An 18667-nucleotide genomic window follows, 5' to 3' on the forward strand; every position below is an offset into this window, starting at 1 on the left:
TGCCGACTCCATTCCGGCCTCCGGGAAAAATCCGGTCCGGGTTTTCCAAATTACCGACTCCATTCCGGACTCTGGAAAAGTCCGGTCCGGGTTTTCCGGGTTGCCGACTCCATTCCAAACTCCGGGAAAAATCCGGTCCGGGTTTTCCAGGTTGCCGACTCCATTCCGGACTGCGGGAAAAATCCGGTCCGGGTTTTCCAGGTTGCCGACTCCATTCCGGACTCCGGGAAAAATCCGGTCCGGGTTTTCCAAATTACCGACTCCATTCCGGCCTCCGGGAAACATCCGGTCCGGGTTTTCCAAATTACCGACTCCATTCCGGACTCCGGGAAAAATCCGGTCCGGGTTTTCCAAATTACCGACTCCATTCCGGCCTCCGGGAAAAATCCGGTCCGGGTTTTCCAGGTTGCCGACTCCATTCCGGACTCCGGGAAAAATCCGGTCCGGGTTTTCCAAATTACCGACTCCATTCCGGACTCCGGGAAAAATCCTGTCCGGGTTTTCTAAATTACCGACTCCATTCCGGACTCTGGAAAAGTCCGGTCCGGGTTTTCCAGGTTGCCGACTCCATTCCGGACTGCGGGAAAAATCCGGTCCGGGTTTTCCAGGTTGCCGACTCCATTCCGGACTCCGGGAAAAATCCGGTCCGGGTTTTCCAGGTTGCCGACTCCATTCCGGCCTCCGGGAAAAATCCGGTCCGGGTTTTCCAAATTACCGACTCCATTCCGGACTCCGGGAAAAATCCGGTCCGGGTTTTCCAAATTACCGACTCCATTCCGGACTCCGGGAAAAATCCGGTCCGGGTTTTCCAAATTACCGACTCCATTCCGGACTCCGAAAAAAATCCGGTCCGGGTTTTCCAGGTTGCCGACTCCATTCCGGCCTCCGGGAAAAATACGGTCCGGGTTTTCCAGGTTGCCGACTCCATTCCGGACTCCGGGAAAAATCCGGTCCGGGTTTTCCGGGTTGCCGACTCCATTCCGGCCTTCGGGAAAAATCCGGTCCGGGTTTTCCAGGTTGCCGACTCCATTCCGGCCTCCGGGAAAAATCCGGTCCGGGTTTTGCAGGTTGCCGACTCCATTCCGGACTCCGGAAAAATCCGGTCCGGGTTTTCCAAATTACCGACTCCATTCCGGCCTCCGGGAAAAATCCAATCCGGGTTTTCCAGGTTGCCGACTCCATTCCGGACTGCGGGAAAAATCCGGTCCGGGTTTTCCAAATTACCGACTCCATTCCGGACTCCGGGAAAAATCCGGTCCGGGTTTTCCAAAGTGCCGACTCCATTCCGGACTCCGGGAAAAATTCGGTCCGGGTTTTCCAGGTTGCCGACTCCATTCCGGACTCCGGGAAAAATCCGGTCCGGGTTTTCCAGGTTGCCGACTCCATTCCGGCCTCCGGGAAAAATCCGGTCCGGGTTTTCCAAATTACCGACTCCATTCCAAACTCCGGGAAAAATCCGGTCCGGGTTTTCCAGGTTGCCGACTCCATTCCGGACTCCGGGAAAAATCCGGTCCGGGTTTTCCAGGTTGCTGACTCCATTCCGGACTCCGGGTAAAAATCCGGTCCGGGTTTTCCAGGTTGCCGACTCCATTCCGGACTGCGGGAAAAATCCGGTCCGGGTTTTCCAGGTTGCCGACTCCATTCCGGCCTCCGGGAAAAATCCGGTCCGGGTTTTCCAAATTACCGACTCCATTCCGGACTCCGGGAAAAATCCGGTCCGGGTTTTCCAAATTACCGACTCCATTCCGGACTCCGGGAAAAATCCGGTCCGGGTTTTCCAAATTACCGACTCCATTCCGGACTCCGAAAAAAATCCGGTCCGGGTTTTCCAGGTTGCCGACTCCATTCCAAACTCCGGGAAAAATCCGGTCCGGGTTTTCCAGGTTGCCGACTCCATTCCGGCCTCCGGGAAAAATCCGGTCCGGGTTTTGCAGGTTGCCGACTCCATTCCGGACTCCGGAAAAATCCGGTCCGGGTTTTCCAAATTACCGACTCCATTCCGGCCTCCGGGAAAAATCCAATCCGGGTTTTCCAGGTTGCCGACTCCATTCCGGACTGCGGGAAAAATCCGGTCCGGGTTTTCCAAATTACCGACTCCATTCCAGACTCCGGAAAAATCCGGTCCGGGTTTTCCAAATTACCGACTCCATTCCGGACTCCGGGAAAAATCCGGTCCGGGTTTTCCAGGTTGCCGACTCCATTCCGGCCTCCGGGAAAAATCCGGTCCGGGTTTTCCAGGTTGCCGACTCCATTCCAAACTCCGGGAAAAATCCGGTCTGGGTTTTCCAGGTTGCCGACTCCATTCCGGACTCCGGGAAAAATCCGGTCCGGGTTTTCCGGGTTGCCGACTCCATTCCAAACTCCGGGAAAAATCCGGTCTGGGTTTTCCGGGTTGCCGACTCCATTCCGGACTGCGGGAAAAATCCGGTCCGGGTTTTCCAAATTACCGACTCCATTCCGGACTCCGGGAAAAATCCGGTCCGGGTTTTCCAGGTTGCCGACTCCATTCCGGACTCCGGGAAAAATTCGGTCCGGGTTTTCCAGGTTGCCGACTCCATTCCGGACTCCGGGAAAAATCCGGTCCGGGTTTTCCAGGTTGCCGACTCCATTCCGGCCTCCGGGAAAAATCCGGTCCGGGTTTTCCAAATTACCGACTCCATTCCGGCCTCCGGGAAAAATCCTGTCCGGGTTTTCTAAATTACCGACTCCATTCCGGACTCTGGAAAAGTCCGGTCCGGGTTTTCCAGGTTGCCGACTCCATTCCGGCCTCCGGGAAAAATCCGGTCCGGGTTTTCCAGGTTGCCGACTCCATTCCGGACTGCGGGAAAAATCCGGTCCGGGTTTTCCAGGTTGCCGACTCCATTCCGGACTCCGGGAAAAATCCGGTCCGGGTTTTCCAGTTTGCCGACTCCATTCCGGACTCCGGGAAAAATCCGGTCCGGGTTTTCCAGGTTGCCGACTCCATTCCGGACTGCGGGAAAAATCCGGTCCGGGTATTCCAAATTACCGACTCCATTCCAGACTCCGGAAAAATCCGGTCCGGGTTTTCCAGGTTGCCGACTCCATTCCGGACTCCGGGAAAAATCCGGTCCGGGTTTTCCAGGTTGCCGACTCCATTCCGGACTCCCGGAAAAATCCGGTCCGGGTTTTCCAGGTTGCTGACTCCATTCCAAACTCCGGGAAAAATCCGGTCCGGGTTTTCCAAAGTGCCGACTCCATTCCGGACTGCGGGAAAAATCCGGTCCGGGTTTTCCAAATTACCGACTCCATTCCGGCCTCCGGGAAACATCCGGTCCGGGTTTTCCAAATTACCGACTCCATTCCGGACTCCGGGAAAAATCCGGTCCGGGTTTTCCAAATTACCGACTCCATTCCGGCCTCCGGGAAAAATCCGGTCCGGGTTTTCCAGGTTGCCGACTCCATTCCGGACTCCGGGAAAAATCCGGTCCGGGTTTTCCAAATTACCGACTCCATTCCGGACTCCGGGAAAAATCCGGTCCGGGTTTTCCAGGTTGCCGACTCCATTCCAAATTCCGGGAAAAATCCCGTCCGGGTTTTCCAGGTTGCCGACTCCATTCCGGACTCCGGGAAAAATCCGGTCCGGGTTTTCCAGGTTGCCGACTCCATTCCGGCCTCCGGGAAAAATCCGGTCCGGGTTTTCCAAATTGCCGACTCCATTCCGGCCTCCGGCAAAAATGCGGTCCGGGTTTTCCAGGTTGCCGACTCCATTCCGGACTCCGGGAAAAATCCATTCCGGGTTTTCCAGGTTGCCGACTCCATTCCAGACTCCGGGAAAAATCCGGTCCGGGTTTTCCAAATTACCGACTCCATTCCGGACTGCGGGAAAAATCCGGTCCGGGTTTTCCAAATTACCGACTCCATTCCGGACTGCGGGAAAAATCCGGTCCGGGTTTTCCGGGTTGCCGACTCCATTCCAAACTCCGGGAAAAATCCGGTCTGGGTTTTCCGGGTTGCCGACTCCATTCCGGACTGCGGGAAAAATCCGGTCCGGGTTTTCCAAATTACCGACTCCATTCCGGACTCCGGGAAAAATCCGGTCCGGGTTTTCCAAAGTGCCGACTCCATTCCGGACTCCGGGAAAAATTCGGTCCGGGTTTTCCAGGTTGCCGACTCCATTCCGGACTCCGGGAAAAATCCGGTCCGGGTTTTCCAGGTTGCCGACTCCATTCCGGCCTCCGGGAAAAATCCGGTCCGGGTTTTCCAAATTACCGACTCCATTCCGGCCTCCGGGAAAAATCCTGTCCGGGTTTTCTAAATTACCGACTCCATTCCGGACTCTGGAAAAGTCCGGTCCGGGTTTTCCGGGTTGCCGACTCCATTCCAAACTCCGGGAAAAATCCGGTCCGGGTTTTCCAGGTTGCCGACTCCATTCCGGACTCCGGGAAAAATCCGGTCCGGGTTTTCCAAATTACCGACTCCATTCCGGCCTCCGGGAAACATCCGGTCCGGGTTTTCCAAATTACCGACTCCATTCCGGACTCCGGGAAAAATCCGGTCCTGGTTTTCCAGGTTGCCGACTCCATTCCGGACTCCGGGAAAAATCCGGTCCGGGTTTTCCAAATTACCGACTCCATTCCGGCCTCCGGGAAAAATCCGGTCCGGGTTTTCCAGGTTGCCGACTCCATTCCGGACTCCGGGAAAAATCCTGTCCGGGTTTTCTAAATTACCGACTCCATTCCGGACTCTGGAAAAGTCCGGTCCGGGTTTTCCAGGTTGCCGACTCCATTCCGGACTGCGGGAAAAATCCGGTCCGGGTTTTCCAGGTTGCCGACTCCATTCCGGACTCCGGGAAAAATCCGGTCCGGGTTTTCCAGGTTGCCGACTCCATTCCGGCCTCCGGGAAAAATCCGGTCCGGGTTTTCCAAATTACCGACTCCATTCCGGACTCCGGGAAAAATCCGGTCCGGGTTTTCCAAATTACCGACTCCATTCCGGACTCCGGGAAAAATCCGGTCCGGGTTTTCCAAATTACCGACTCCATTCCGGACTCCGAAAAAAATCCGGTCCGGGTTTTCCAGGTTGCCGACTCCATTCCGGCCTCCGGGAAAAATACGGTCCGGGTTTTCCAGGTTGCCGACTCCATTCCGGACTCCGGGAAAAATCCGGTCCGGGTTTTCCGGGTTGCCGACTCCATTCCGGCCTTCGGGAAAAATCCGGTCCGGGTTTTCCAGGTTGCCGACTCCATTCCGGCCTCCGGGAAAAATCCGGTCCGGGTTTTGCAGGTTGCCGACTCCATTCCGGACTCCGGAAAAATCCGGTCCGGGTTTTCCAAATTACCGACTCCATTCCGGCCTCCGGGAAAAATCCAATCCGGGTTTTCCAGGTTGCCGACTCCATTCCGGACTGCGGGAAAAATCCGGTCCGGGTATTCCAAATTACCGACTCCATTCCAGACTCCGGAAAAATCCGGTCCGGGTTTTCCAAATTACCGACTCCATTCCGGACTCCGGGAAAAATCCGGTCCGGGTTTTCCAGGTTGCCGACTCCATTCCGGCCTCCGGGAAAAATCCGGTCCGGGTTTTCCGGGTTGCCGACTCCATTCCGGACTCCGGGTAAAAATCCGGTCCGGGTTTTCCAGGTTGCCGACTCCATTCCGGCCTCCGGGAAAAATCCGGTCCGGGTTTTCCAAATTACCGACTCCATTCCGGCCTCCGGGAAAAATCCTGTCCGGGTTTTCTAAATTACCGACTCCATTCCGGACTCTGGAAAAGTCCGGTCCGGGTTTTCCGGGTTGCCGACTCCATTCCAAACTCCGGGAAAAATCCGGTCCGGGTTTTCCAGGTTGCCGACTCCATTCCGGACTGCGGGAAAAATCCGGTCCGGGTTTTCCAGGTTGCCGACTCCATTCCGGACTCCGGGAAAAATCCGGTCCGGGTTTTCCAAATTACCGACTCCATTCCGGCCTCCGGGAAACATCCGGTCCGGGTTTTCCAAATTACCGACTCCATTCCGGACTCCGGGAAAAATCCGGTCCGGGTTTTCCAAATTACCGACTCCATTCCGGCCTCCGGGAAAAATCCGGTCCGGGTTTTCCAAAGTGCCGACTCCATTCCGAACTCCGGGAAAAATTCGGTCCGGGTTTTCCAGGTTGCCGACTCCATTCCGGACTCCGGGAAAAATCCGGTCCGGGTTTTCCAGGTTGCCGACTCCATTCCGGCCTCCGGGAAAAATCCGGTCCGGGTTTTCCAAATTACCGACTCCATTCCGGACTCTGGAAAAGTCCGGTCCGGGTTTTCCGGGTTGCCGACTCCATTCCGGCCTCCGGGAAAAATCCGGTCCGGGTTTTCCAGGTTGCCGACTCCATTCCGGACTGCGGGAAAAATCCGGTCCGGGTTTTCCAGGTTGCCGACTCCATTCCGGACTCCGGGAAAAATCCGGTCCGGGTTTTCCAAATTACCGACTCCATTCCGGCCTCCGGGAAACATCCGGTCCGGGTTTTCCAAATTACCGACTCCATTCCGGACTCCGGGAAAAATCCGGTCCGGGTTTTCCAAATTACCGACTCCATTCCGGCCTCCGGGAAAAATCCGGTCCGGGTTTTCCAGGTTGCCGACTCCATTCCGGACTCCGGGAAAAATCCGGTCCGGGTTTTCCAAATTACCGACTCCATTCCGGACTCCGGGAAAAATCCTGTCCGGGTTTTCTAAATTACCGACTCCATTCCGGACTCTGGAAAAGTCCGGTCCGGGTTTTCCAGGTTGCCGACTCCATTCCGGACTGCGGGAAAAATCCGGTCCGGGTTTTCCAGGTTGCCGACTCCATTCCGGACTCCGGGAAAAATCCGGTCCGGGTTTTCCAGGTTGCCGACTCCATTCCGGCCTCCGGGAAAAATCCGGTCCGGGTTTTCCAAATTACCGACTCCATTCCGGACTCCGGGAAAAATCCGGTCCGGGTTTTCCAAATTACCGACTCCATTCCGGACTCCGGGAAAAATCCGGTCCGGGTTTTCCAAATTACCGACTCCATTCCGGACTCCGAAAAAAATCCGGTCCGGGTTTTCCAGGTTGCCGACTCCATTCCGGCCTCCGGGAAAAATACGGTCCGGGTTTTCCAGGTTGCCGACTCCATTCCGGACTCCGGGAAAAATCCGGTCCGGGTTTTCCGGGTTGCCGACTCCATTCCGGCCTTCGGGAAAAATCCGGTCCGGGTTTTCCAGGTTGCCGACTCCATTCCGGCCTCCGGGAAAAATCCGGTCCGGGTTTTGCAGGTTGCCGACTCCATTCCGGACTCCGGAAAAATCCGGTCCGGGTTTTCCAAATTACCGACTCCATTCCGGCCTCCGGGAAAAATCCAATCCGGGTTTTCCAGGTTGCCGACTCCATTCCGGACTGCGGGAAAAATCCGGTCCGGGTTTTCCAAATTACCGACTCCATTCCGGACTCCGGGAAAAATCCGGTCCGGGTTTTCCAAAGTGCCGACTCCATTCCGGACTCCGGGAAAAATTCGGTCCGGGTTTTCCAGGTTGCCGACTCCATTCCGGACTCCGGGAAAAATCCGGTCCGGGTTTTCCAGGTTGCCGACTCCATTCCGGCCTCCGGGAAAAATCCGGTCCGGGTTTTCCAAATTACCGACTCCATTCCAAACTCCGGGAAAAATCCGGTCCGGGTTTTCCAGGTTGCCGACTCCATTCCGGACTCCGGGAAAAATCCGGTCCGGGTTTTCCAGGTTGCTGACTCCATTCCGGACTCCGGGTAAAAATCCGGTCCGGGTTTTCCAGGTTGCCGACTCCATTCCGGACTGCGGGAAAAATCCGGTCCGGGTTTTCCAGGTTGCCGACTCCATTCCGGCCTCCGGGAAAAATCCGGTCCGGGTTTTCCAAATTACCGACTCCATTCCGGACTCCGGGAAAAATCCGGTCCGGGTTTTCCAAATTACCGACTCCATTCCGGACTCCGGGAAAAATCCGGTCCGGGTTTTCCAAATTACCGACTCCATTCCGGACTCCGAAAAAAATCCGGTCCGGGTTTTCCAGGTTGCCGACTCCATTCCAAACTCCGGGAAAAATCCGGTCCGGGTTTTCCAGGTTGCCGACTCCATTCCGGCCTCCGGGAAAAATCCGGTCCGGGTTTTGCAGGTTGCCGACTCCATTCCGGACTCCGGAAAAATCCGGTCCGGGTTTTCCAAATTACCGACTCCATTCCGGCCTCCGGGAAAAATCCAATCCGGGTTTTCCAGGTTGCCGACTCCATTCCGGACTGCGGGAAAAATCCGGTCCGGGTTTTCCAAATTACCGACTCCATTCCAGACTCCGGAAAAATCCGGTCCGGGTTTTCCAAATTACCGACTCCATTCCGGACTCCGGGAAAAATCCGGTCCGGGTTTTCCAGGTTGCCGACTCCATTCCGGCCTCCGGGAAAAATCCGGTCCGGGTTTTCCAGGTTGCCGACTCCATTCCAAACTCCGGGAAAAATCCGGTCTGGGTTTTCCAGGTTGCCGACTCCATTCCGGACTCCGGGAAAAATCCGGTCCGGGTTTTCCGGGTTGCCGACTCCATTCCAAACTCCGGGAAAAATCCGGTCTGGGTTTTCCGGGTTGCCGACTCCATTCCGGACTGCGGGAAAAATCCGGTCCGGGTTTTCCAAATTACCGACTCCATTCCGGACTCCGGGAAAAATCCGGTCCGGGTTTTCCAGGTTGCCGACTCCATTCCGGACTCCGGGAAAAATTCGGTCCGGGTTTTCCAGGTTGCCGACTCCATTCCGGACTCCGGGAAAAATCCGGTCCGGGTTTTCCAGGTTGCCGACTCCATTCCGGCCTCCGGGAAAAATCCGGTCCGGGTTTTCCAAATTACCGACTCCATTCCGGCCTCCGGGAAAAATCCTGTCCGGGTTTTCTAAATTACCGACTCCATTCCGGACTCTGGAAAAGTCCGGTCCGGGTTTTCCAGGTTGCCGACTCCATTCCGGCCTCCGGGAAAAATCCGGTCCGGGTTTTCCAGGTTGCCGACTCCATTCCGGACTGCGGGAAAAATCCGGTCCGGGTTTTCCAGGTTGCCGACTCCATTCCGGACTCCGGGAAAAATCCGGTCCGGGTTTTCCAGTTTGCCGACTCCATTCCGGACTCCGGGAAAAATCCGGTCCGGGTTTTCCAAATTACCGACTCCATTCCGGACTCCGAAAAAAATCCGGTCCGGGTTTTCCAGGTTGCCGACTCCATTCCGGCCTCCGGGAAAAATCCGGTCCGGGTTTTCCAAATTACCGACTCCATTCCGGACTCCGGGAAAAATCCAGTCCTGGTTTTCCAAATTACCGACTCCATTCCGGACTGCGGGAAAAATCCGGTCCGGGTTTTCCAGGTTGCCGACTCCATTCCGGCCTCCGGGAAAAATCCGGTCCGGGTTTTCCAGGTTGCCGACTCCATTCCGGACTGCGGGAAAAATCCGGTCCGGGTTTTCCAAATTACCGACTCCATTCCGGACTCCGGGAAAAATCCGGTCCGGGTTTTCCAAATTACCGACTCCATTCCAAACTCCGGGAAAAATCCGGTCCGGGTTTTCCAGGTTGCCGACTCCATTCCGGACTCCCGGAAAAATCCGGTCCGGGTTTTCCAAATTACCGACTCCATTCCGGACTCCGGGAAAAATCCGGTCCGGGTTTTCCAGGTTGCTGACTCCATTCCGGACTGCGGGAAAAATCCGGTCCGGGTTTTCCAAATTACCGACTCCATTCCGGACTCCGGGAAAAATCCGGTCCGGGTTTTGCAGGTTGCCGACTCCATTCCAAATTCCGGGAAAAAACCCGTCCGGGTTTTCCAGGTTGCCGACTCCATTCCGGCCTCCGGGAAAAATCCGGTCCGGGTTTTCCAAATTACCGACTCCATTCCGGACTGCGGGAAAAATCCGGTTCGTGTTTTCCAGTTTGCCGACTCCATTCCGGCCTCAGGGAAAAATCCGGTCCGGGTTTTCCAGGTTGCCGACTCCATTCCGGCCTCCGGGAAAAATCCGGTCCGGGTTTTCCAGGTTGCCGACTCCATTCCAAACTCCGGGAAAAATCCGGTCCGGGTTTTCCAGGTTGCCGACTCCATTCCGGACTCCGGGAAAAATCCGGTCCGGGTTTTCCAGGTTGCCGACTCCATTCCGGACTGCGGGAAAAATCCGGTCCGGGTTTTCCAAATTACCGACTCCATTCCGGACTCCGGGAAAAATCCGGTCCGGGTTTTCCAAATTACCGACTCCATTCCGGACTCCGGGAAAAATCCGGTCCGGGTTTTCCAAATTACCGACTCCATTCCGGACTCCGAAAAAAATCCGGTCCGGGTTTTCCAGGTTGCCGACTCCATTCCGGACTCCGGGAAAAATCCGGTCCGGGTTTTCCGGGTTGCCGACTCCATTCCGGCCTCCGGGAAAAATCCGGTCCGGGTTTTCCAGGTTGCCGACTCCATTCCGGCCTCCGGGAAAAATCCGGTCCGGGTTTTCCAGGTTGCCGACTCCATTCCGGACTCCGGGAAAAATCCGGTCCGGGTTTTCCAGGTTGCCGACTCCATTCCGGCCTCCGGGAAAAATCCGGTCCGGGTTTTCCAGGTTGCCGACTCCATTCCGGCCTCCGGGAAAAATCCGGTCCGGGTTTTCCAGGTTGCCGACTCCATTCCGGACTGCGGGAAAAATCCGGTCCGGGTATTCCAAATTACCGACTCCATTCCAGACTCCGGAAAAATCCGGTCCGGGTTTTCCAAATTACCGACTCCATTCCGGACTCCGGGAAAAATCCGGTCCGGGTTTTCCAAATTACCGACTCCATTCCGGCCTCCGGGAAAAATCCGGTCCGGGTTTTCCGGGTTGCCGACTCCATTCCGGACTCCGGGTAAAAATCCGGTCCTGGTTTTCCAAATTACCGACTCCATTCCGGCCTCCGGGAAAAATCCGGTCCGGGTTTTCCAGGTCGCCGACTCCATTCCGGACTCCGGGAAAAATCCGGTCCGGGTTTTCCAGGTTGCCGACTCCATTCCGGACTCCGGGAAAAATCCGGTCCGGGTTTTCCAGGTTGCCGACTCCATTCCGGCCTCCGGGAAAAATCCGGTCCGGGTTTTCCAAATTACCGACTCCATTCCGGCCTCCGGGAAAAATCCGGTCCGGGTTTTCCGGGTTGCCGACTCCATTCCGGACTGCGGGAAAAATCCAATCCGGGTTTTCCAGGTTGCCGACTCCATTCCGGACTCTGGGAAAAATCCGGTCCGGGTTTTACAAAGTGCCGACTCCATTCCGGCCTCCGGGAAAAATCCGGTCCGGGTTTTCCAGGTTGCCGACTCCATTCCGGACTCCGGGAAAAATCCGGTCCGGGTTTTCCAAATTACCGACTCCATTCCGGACTGCGGGAAAAATCCGGTCCGGGTTTTCCAAATTACCGACTCCATTCCGGACTCCGGGAAAAATCCGGTCCGGGTTTTCCAAATTACCGACTCCATTCCGGACTCCGGGAAAAATCCGGTCCGGGTTTTCCAGGTTGCCGACTCCATTCCAAATTCCGGGAAAAATCCCGTCCGGGTTTTCCAGGTTGCCGACTCCATTCCGGACTCTGGGAAAAATCCGGTCCGGGTTTTCCAGGTTGCCGACTCCATTCCGGCCTCCGGGAAAAATCCGGTCCGGGTTTTCCAAATTACCGACTCCATTCCGGACTCCGGGAAAAATCCGGTCCGGGTTTTCCAGGTTGCCGACTCCATTCCAAACTCCGGGAAAAATCCGGTCCGGGTTTTCCAAATTACCGACTCCATTCCGGACTCCGGGAAAAATCCATTCCGGGTTTTCCAGGTTGCCGACTCCATTCCGGACTCCGGGAAAAATCCGGTCCGGGTTTTCCAAATTACCGACTCCATTCCGGACTGCGGGAAAAATCCGGTCCGGGTTTTCCAAATTACCGACTCCATTCCGGACTGCGGGAAAAATCCGGTCCGGGTTTTCCGGGTTGCCGACTCCATTCCAAACTCCGGGAAAAATCCGGTCTGGGTTTTCCGGGTTGCCGACTCCATTCCGGACTGCGGGAAAAATCCGGTCCGGGTTTTCCAAATTACCGACTCCATTCCGGACTCCGGGAAAAATCCGGTCCGGGTTTTCCAAATTACCGACTCCATTCCGGACTCCGAAAAAAATTCGGTCCGGGTTTTCCAGGTTGCCGACTCCATTCCGGACTCCGGGAAAAATCCGGTCCGGGTTTTCCAGGTTGCCGACTCCATTCCGGCCTCCGGGAAAAATCCTGTCCGGGTTTTCTAAATTACCGACTCCATTCCGGACTCTGGAAAAGTCCGGTCCGGGTTTTCCAGGTTGCCGACTCCATTCCGGCCTCCGGGAAAAATCCGGTCCGGGTTTTCCAAATTACCGACTCCATTCCGGACTGCGGGAAAAATCCGGTCCGGGTTTTCCAAATTACCGACTCCATTCCAGACTCCGGAAAAATCCGGTCCGGGTTTTCCAGGTTGCCGACTCCATTCCGGACTCCGGGAAAAATCCGGTCCGGGTTTTCCAGGTTGCCGACTCCATTCCGGACTCCCGGAAAAATCCGGTCCGGGTTTTCCAAATTACCGACTCCATTCCGGACTCCGGGAAAAATCCGGTCCGGGTTTTCCAAATTGCCGACTCCATTCCGGACTCTGGGAAAAATCCGGTCCGGGTTTTCCAGGTTGCCGACTCCATTCCGGCCTCCGGGAAAAATCCGGTCCGGGTTTTCCAAATTACCGACTCCATTCCGGACTGCGGGAAAAATCCGGTCCGGGTTTTCCGGGTTGCCGACTCCATTCCAAACTCCGGGAAAAATCCGGTCTGGGTTTTCCGGGTTGCCGACTCCATTCCGGACTGCGGGAAAAATCCGGTCCGGGTTTTCCAAATTACCGACTCCATTCCGGACTCCGGGAAAAATCCGGTCCGGGTTTTCCAGGTTGCCGACTCCATTCCGGACTGCGGGAAAAATCCGGTCCGGGTTTTCCAGGTTGCCGACTCCATTCCGGACTCCGGGAAAAATCCGGTCCGGGTTTTCCAGTTTGCCGACTCCATTCCGGACTCCGGGAAAAATCCGGTCCGGGTTTTCCAAATTACCGACTCCATTCCGGACTCCGAAAAAAATCCGGTCCGGGTTTTCCAGGTTGCCGACTCCATTCCGGCCTCCGGGAAAAATCCGGTCCGGGTTTTCCAAATTACCGACTCCATTCCGGACTCCGGGAAAAATCCAGTCCTGGTTTTCCAAATTACCGACTCCATTCCGGACTGCGGGAAAAATCCGGTCCGGGTTTTCCAGGTTGCCGACTCCATTCCGGCCTCCGGGAAAAATCCGGTCCGGGTTTTCCAGGTTGCCGACTCCATTCCGGACTCCGGGAAAAATCCGGTCCGGGTTTTCCAAATTACCGACTCCATTCCGGACTCCGGGAAAAATCCGGTCCGGGTTTTCCAGGTTGCCGACTCCATTCCGGACTGCGGGAAAAATCCGGTCCGGGTTTTCCAAATTACCGACTCCATTCCGGACTGCGGGAAAAATCCGGTCCGGGTTTTCCAAATTACCGACTCCATTCCGGACTCCGGGAAAAATCCGGTCCGGGTTTTCCAAATTACCGACTCCATTCCAAACTCCGGGAAAAATCCGGTCCGGGTTTTCCAGGTTGCCGACTCCATTCCGGACTCCCGGAAAAATCCGGTCCGGGTTTTCCAAATTACCGACTCCATTCCGGACTCCGGGAAAAATCCGGTCCGGGTTTTCCAGGTTGCTGACTCCATTCCGGACTGCGGGAAAAATCCGGTCCGGGTTTTCCAAATTACCGACTCCATTCCGGACTCCGGGAAAAATCCGGTCCGGGTTTTGCAGGTTGCCGACTCCATTCCAAATTCCGGGAAAAAACCCGTCCGGGTTTTCCAGGTTGCCGACTCCATTCCGGACTCCGGGAAAAATCCGGTCCGGGTTTTCCAAATTACCGACTCCATTCCGGCCTCCGGGAAAAATCCGGTCCGGGTTTTCCAAATTGCCGACTCCATTCCGGACTGCGGGAAAAATCCGGTTCGTGTTTTCCAGTTTGCCGACTCCATTCCGGCCTCAGGGAAAAATCCGGTCCGGGTTTTCCAGGTTGCCGACTCCATTCCGGCCTCCGGGAAAAATCCGGTCCGGGTTTTCCAGGTTGCCGACTCCATTCCAAACTCCGGGAAAAATCCGGTCCGGGTTTTCCAGGTTGCCGACTCCATTCCGGACTCCGGGAAAAATCCGGTCCGGGTTTTCCAGGTTGCCGACTCCATTCCGGACTGCGGGAAAAATCCGGTCCGGGTTTTCCAAATTACCGACTCCATTCCGGACTCCGGGAAAAATCCGGTCCGGGTTTTCCAAATTACCGACTCCATTCCGGACTCCGGGAAAAATCCGGTCCGGGTTTTCCAAATTACCGACTCCATTCCGGACTCCGAAAAAAATCCGGTCCGGGTTTTCCAGGTTGCCGACTCCATTCCGGACTCCGGGAAAAATCCGGTCCGGGTTTTCCGGGTTGCCGACTCCATTCCGGCCTCCGGGAAAAATCCGGTCCGGGTTTTCCAGGTTGCCGACTCCATTCCGGCCTCCGGGAAAAATCCGGTCCGGGTTTTCCAGGTTGCCGACTCCATTCCGGACTCCGGGAAAAATCCGGTCCGGGTTTTCCAGGTTGCCGACTCCATTCCGGCCTCCGGGAAAAATCCGGTCCGGGTTTTCCAGGTTGCCGACTCCATTCCGGCCTCCGGGAAATATCCGGTCCGGGTTTTCCAGGTTGCCGACTCCATTCCGGCCTCCGGGAAAAATCCAATCCGGGTTTTCCAGGTTGCCGACTCCATTCCGGACTGCGGGAAAAATCCGGTCCGGGTATTCCAAATTACCGACTCCATTCCAGACTCCGGAAAAATCCGGTCCGGGTTTTCCAAATTACCGACTCCATTCCGGCCTCCGGGAAAAATCCGGTCCGGGTTTTCCGGGTTGCCGACTCCATTCCGGACTGCGGGAAAAATCCAATCCGGGTTTTCCAGGTTGCCGACTCCATTCCGGACTGCGGGAAAAATCCGGTCCGGGTATTCCAAATTACCGACTCCATTCCGGCCTCCGGGAAACATCCGGTCCGGGTTTTCCAAATTACCGACTCCATTCCGGACTCCGGGAAAAATCCGGTCCGGGTTTTCCAGGTTGCCGACTCCATTCCGGACTCCGGGAAAAATCCGGTCCGGGTTTTCCAAATTACCGACTCCATTCCGGCCTCCGGGAAAAATCCGGTCCAGGTTTTCCAGGTTGCCGACTCCATTCCGGACTCCGGGAAAAATCCGGTCCGGGTTTTCCAAATTACCGACTCCATTCCGGACTCCGGGAAAAATCCGGTCCGGGTTTTCCAGGTTGCCGACTCCATTCCAAATTCCGGGAAAAATCCCGTCCGGGTTTTCCAGGTTGCCGACTCCATTCCGGACTCCGGGAAAAATCCGGTCCGGGTTTTCCAGGTTGCCGACTCCATTCCGGCCTCCGGGAAAAATCCGGTCCGGGTTTTCCAAATTGCCGACTCCATTCCGGACTCTGGGAAAAATCCGGTCCGGGTTTTACAAAGTGCCGACTCCATTCCGGCCTCCGGGAAAAATCCGGTCCGGGTTTTCCAGGTTGCCGACTCCATTCCGGACTCCGGGAAAAATCCGGTCCGGGTTTTCCAAATTACCGACTCCATTCCGGACTGCGGGAAAAATCCGGTCCGGGTTTTCCAAATTACCGACTCCATTCCGGACTCCGGGAAAAATCCGGTCCGGGTTTTCCAAATTACCGACTCCATTCCGGACTCCGGGAAAAATCCGGTCCGGGTTTTCCAGGTTGCCGACTCCATTCCAAATTCCGGGAAAAATCCCGTCCGGGTTTTCCAGGTTGCCGACTCCATTCCGGACTCTGGGAAAAATCCGGTCCGGGTTTTCCAGGTTGCCGACTCCATTCCGGCCTCCGGGAAAAATCCGGTCCGGGTTTTCCAAATTACCGACTCCATTCCGGACTCCGGGAAAAATCCGGTCCGGGTTTTCCAAATTACCGACTCCATTCCGGACTCCGGGAAAAATCCATTCCGGGTTTTCCAGGTTGCCGACTCCATTCCGGACTCCGGGAAAAATCCGGTCCGGGTTTTCCAAATTACCGACTCCATTCCGGACTGCGGGAAAAATCCGGTCCGGGTTTTCCAAATTACCGACTCCATTCCGGACTGCGGGAAAAATCCGGTCCGGGTTTTCCGGGTTGCCGACTCCATTCCAAACTCCGGGAAAAATCCGGTCTGGGTTTTCCGGGTTGCCGACTCCATTCCGGACTGCGGGAAAAATCCGGTCCGGGTTTTCCAAATTACCGACTCCATTCCGGACTCCGGGAAAAATCCGGTCCGGGTTTTCCAAATTACCGACTCCATTCCGGACTCCGAAAAAAATTCGGTCCGGGTTTTCCAGGTTGCCGACTCCATTCCGGACTCCGGGAAAAATCCGGTCCGGGTTTTCCAGGTTGCCGACTCCATTCCGGCCTCCGGGAAAAATCCTGTCCGGGTTTTCTAAATTACCGACTCCATTCCGGACTCTGGAAAAGTCCGGTCCGGGTTTTCCAGGTTGCCGACTCCATTCCGGCCTCCGGGAAAAATCCGGTCCGGGTTTTCCAGGTTGCCGACTCCATTCCGGACTGCGGGAAAAATCCGGTCCGGGTTTTCCAGGTTGCCGACTCCATTCCGGACTCCGGGAAAAATCCGGTCCGGGTTTTCCAGGTTGCCGACTCCATTCCGGACTCCGGGAAAAATCCGGTCCGGCTTTTCCAAATTACCGACTCCATTCCGGACTCCGAAAAAAATCCGGTCCGGGTTTTCCAGGTTGCCGACTCCATTCCGGCCTCCGGGAAAAATCCGGTCCGGGTTTTCCAAATTACCGACTCCATTCCGGACTGCGGGAAAAATCCGGTCCGGGTTTTCCAAATTACCGACTCCATTCCAGACTCCGGAAAAATCCGGTCCGGGTTTTCCAGGTTGCCGACTCCATTCCGGACTCCGGGAAAAATCCGGTCCGGGTTTTCCAGGTTGCCGACTCCATTCCGGACTCCCGGAAAAATCCGGTCCGGGTTTTCCAAATTACCGACTCCATTCCGGACTCCGGGAAAAATCCGGTCCGGGTTTTCCAAATTGCCGACTCCATTCCGGACTCTGGGAAAAATCCGGTCCGGGTTTTCCAGGTTGCCGACTCCATTCCGGCCTCCGGGAAAAATCCGGTCCGGGTTTTCCAAATTACCGACTCCATTCCGGACTGCGGGAAAAATCCGGTTCGTGTTTTCCAGTTTGCCGACTCCATTCCGGCCTCAGGGAAAAATCCGGTCCGGGTTTTCCGGGTTGCCGACTCCATTCCGGCCTCCGGGAAAAATCCGGTCCGGGTTTTCCAGGTTGCCGACTCCATTCCAAACTCCGGGAAAAATCCGGTCCGGGTTTTCCAGGTTGCCGACTCCATTCCGGACTCCGGGAAAAATCCGGTCCGGGTTTTCCAGGTTGCTGACTCCATTCCGGACTCCGGGTAAAAATCCGGTCCTGTTTTTTTAAATTACCGACTCCATTCCGGCCTCCGGGAAAAATCCGGTCCGGGTTTTCCAAATTACCGACTCCATTCCGGACTCCGGGAAAAATCCGGTCCGGGTTTTCCAAATTACCGACTCCATTCCGGACTGCGGGAAAAATCCGGTCCGGGTTTTCCAGGTTGCCGACTCCATTCCGGCCTCCGGGAAAAATCCGGTCCGGGTTTTCCAAATTACCGACTCCATTCCGGACTCCGGGAAAAATCCGGTCCGGGTTTTCCAAATTACCGACTCCATTCCGGACTCCGGGAAAAATCCGGTCCGGGTTTTCCAAATTACCGACTCCATTCCGGACTCCGAAAAAAATCCGGTCCGGGTTTTCCAGGTTGCCGACTCCATTCCGGCCTCCGGGAAAAATACGGTCCGGGTTTTCCAGGTTGCCGACTCCATTCCGGACTCCGGGAAAAATCCGGTCCGGGTTTTCCGGGTTGCCGACTCCATTCCGGCCTTCGGGAAAAATCCGGTCCGGGTTTTACAAAGTGCCGACTCCATTCCGGCCTCCGGGAAAAATCCGGTCCGGGTTTTGCAGGTTGCCGACTCCATTCCGGCCTCCGGGAAAAATCCGGTCCGGGTTTTCCAGGTTGCCGACTCCATTCCGGACTCCGGGAAAAATCCGGTCCGGGTTTTCCAGGTTGCCGACTCCATTCCGGCCTCCGGGAAATATCCGGTCCGGGTTTTCCAGGTTGCCGACTCCATTCCGGCCTCCGGGAAAAATCCAATCCGGGTTTTCCAGGTTGCCGACTCCATTCCGGACTGCGGGAAAAATCCGGTCCGGGTATTCCAAATTACCGACTCCATTCCAGACTCCGGAAAAATCCGGTCCGGGTTTTCCAAATTACCGACTCCATTCCGGACTCCGGGAAAAATCCGGTCCGGGTTTTCCGGGTTGCCGACTCCATTCCGGACTCCGGGTAAAAATCCGGTCCTGGTTTTCCAAATTACCGACTCCATTCCGGCCTCCGGGAAAAATCCGGTCCGGGTTTTCCAGGTCGCCGACTCCATTCCGGACTCCGGGAAAAATCCGGTTCGTGTTTTCCAGTTTGCCGACTCCATTCCGGCCTCAGGGAAAAATCCGGTCCGGGTTTTCCGGGTTGCCGACTCCATTCCGGCCT

The sequence above is a fragment of the Cyanistes caeruleus genome, chromosome 2 (genome assembly GCF_971803275.1).
Source record: "Cyanistes caeruleus chromosome 2, bCyaCae1.hap1.1, whole genome shotgun sequence".
Classification (NCBI taxonomy): Eukaryota; Metazoa; Chordata; class Aves; order Passeriformes; family Paridae; genus Cyanistes; species Cyanistes caeruleus.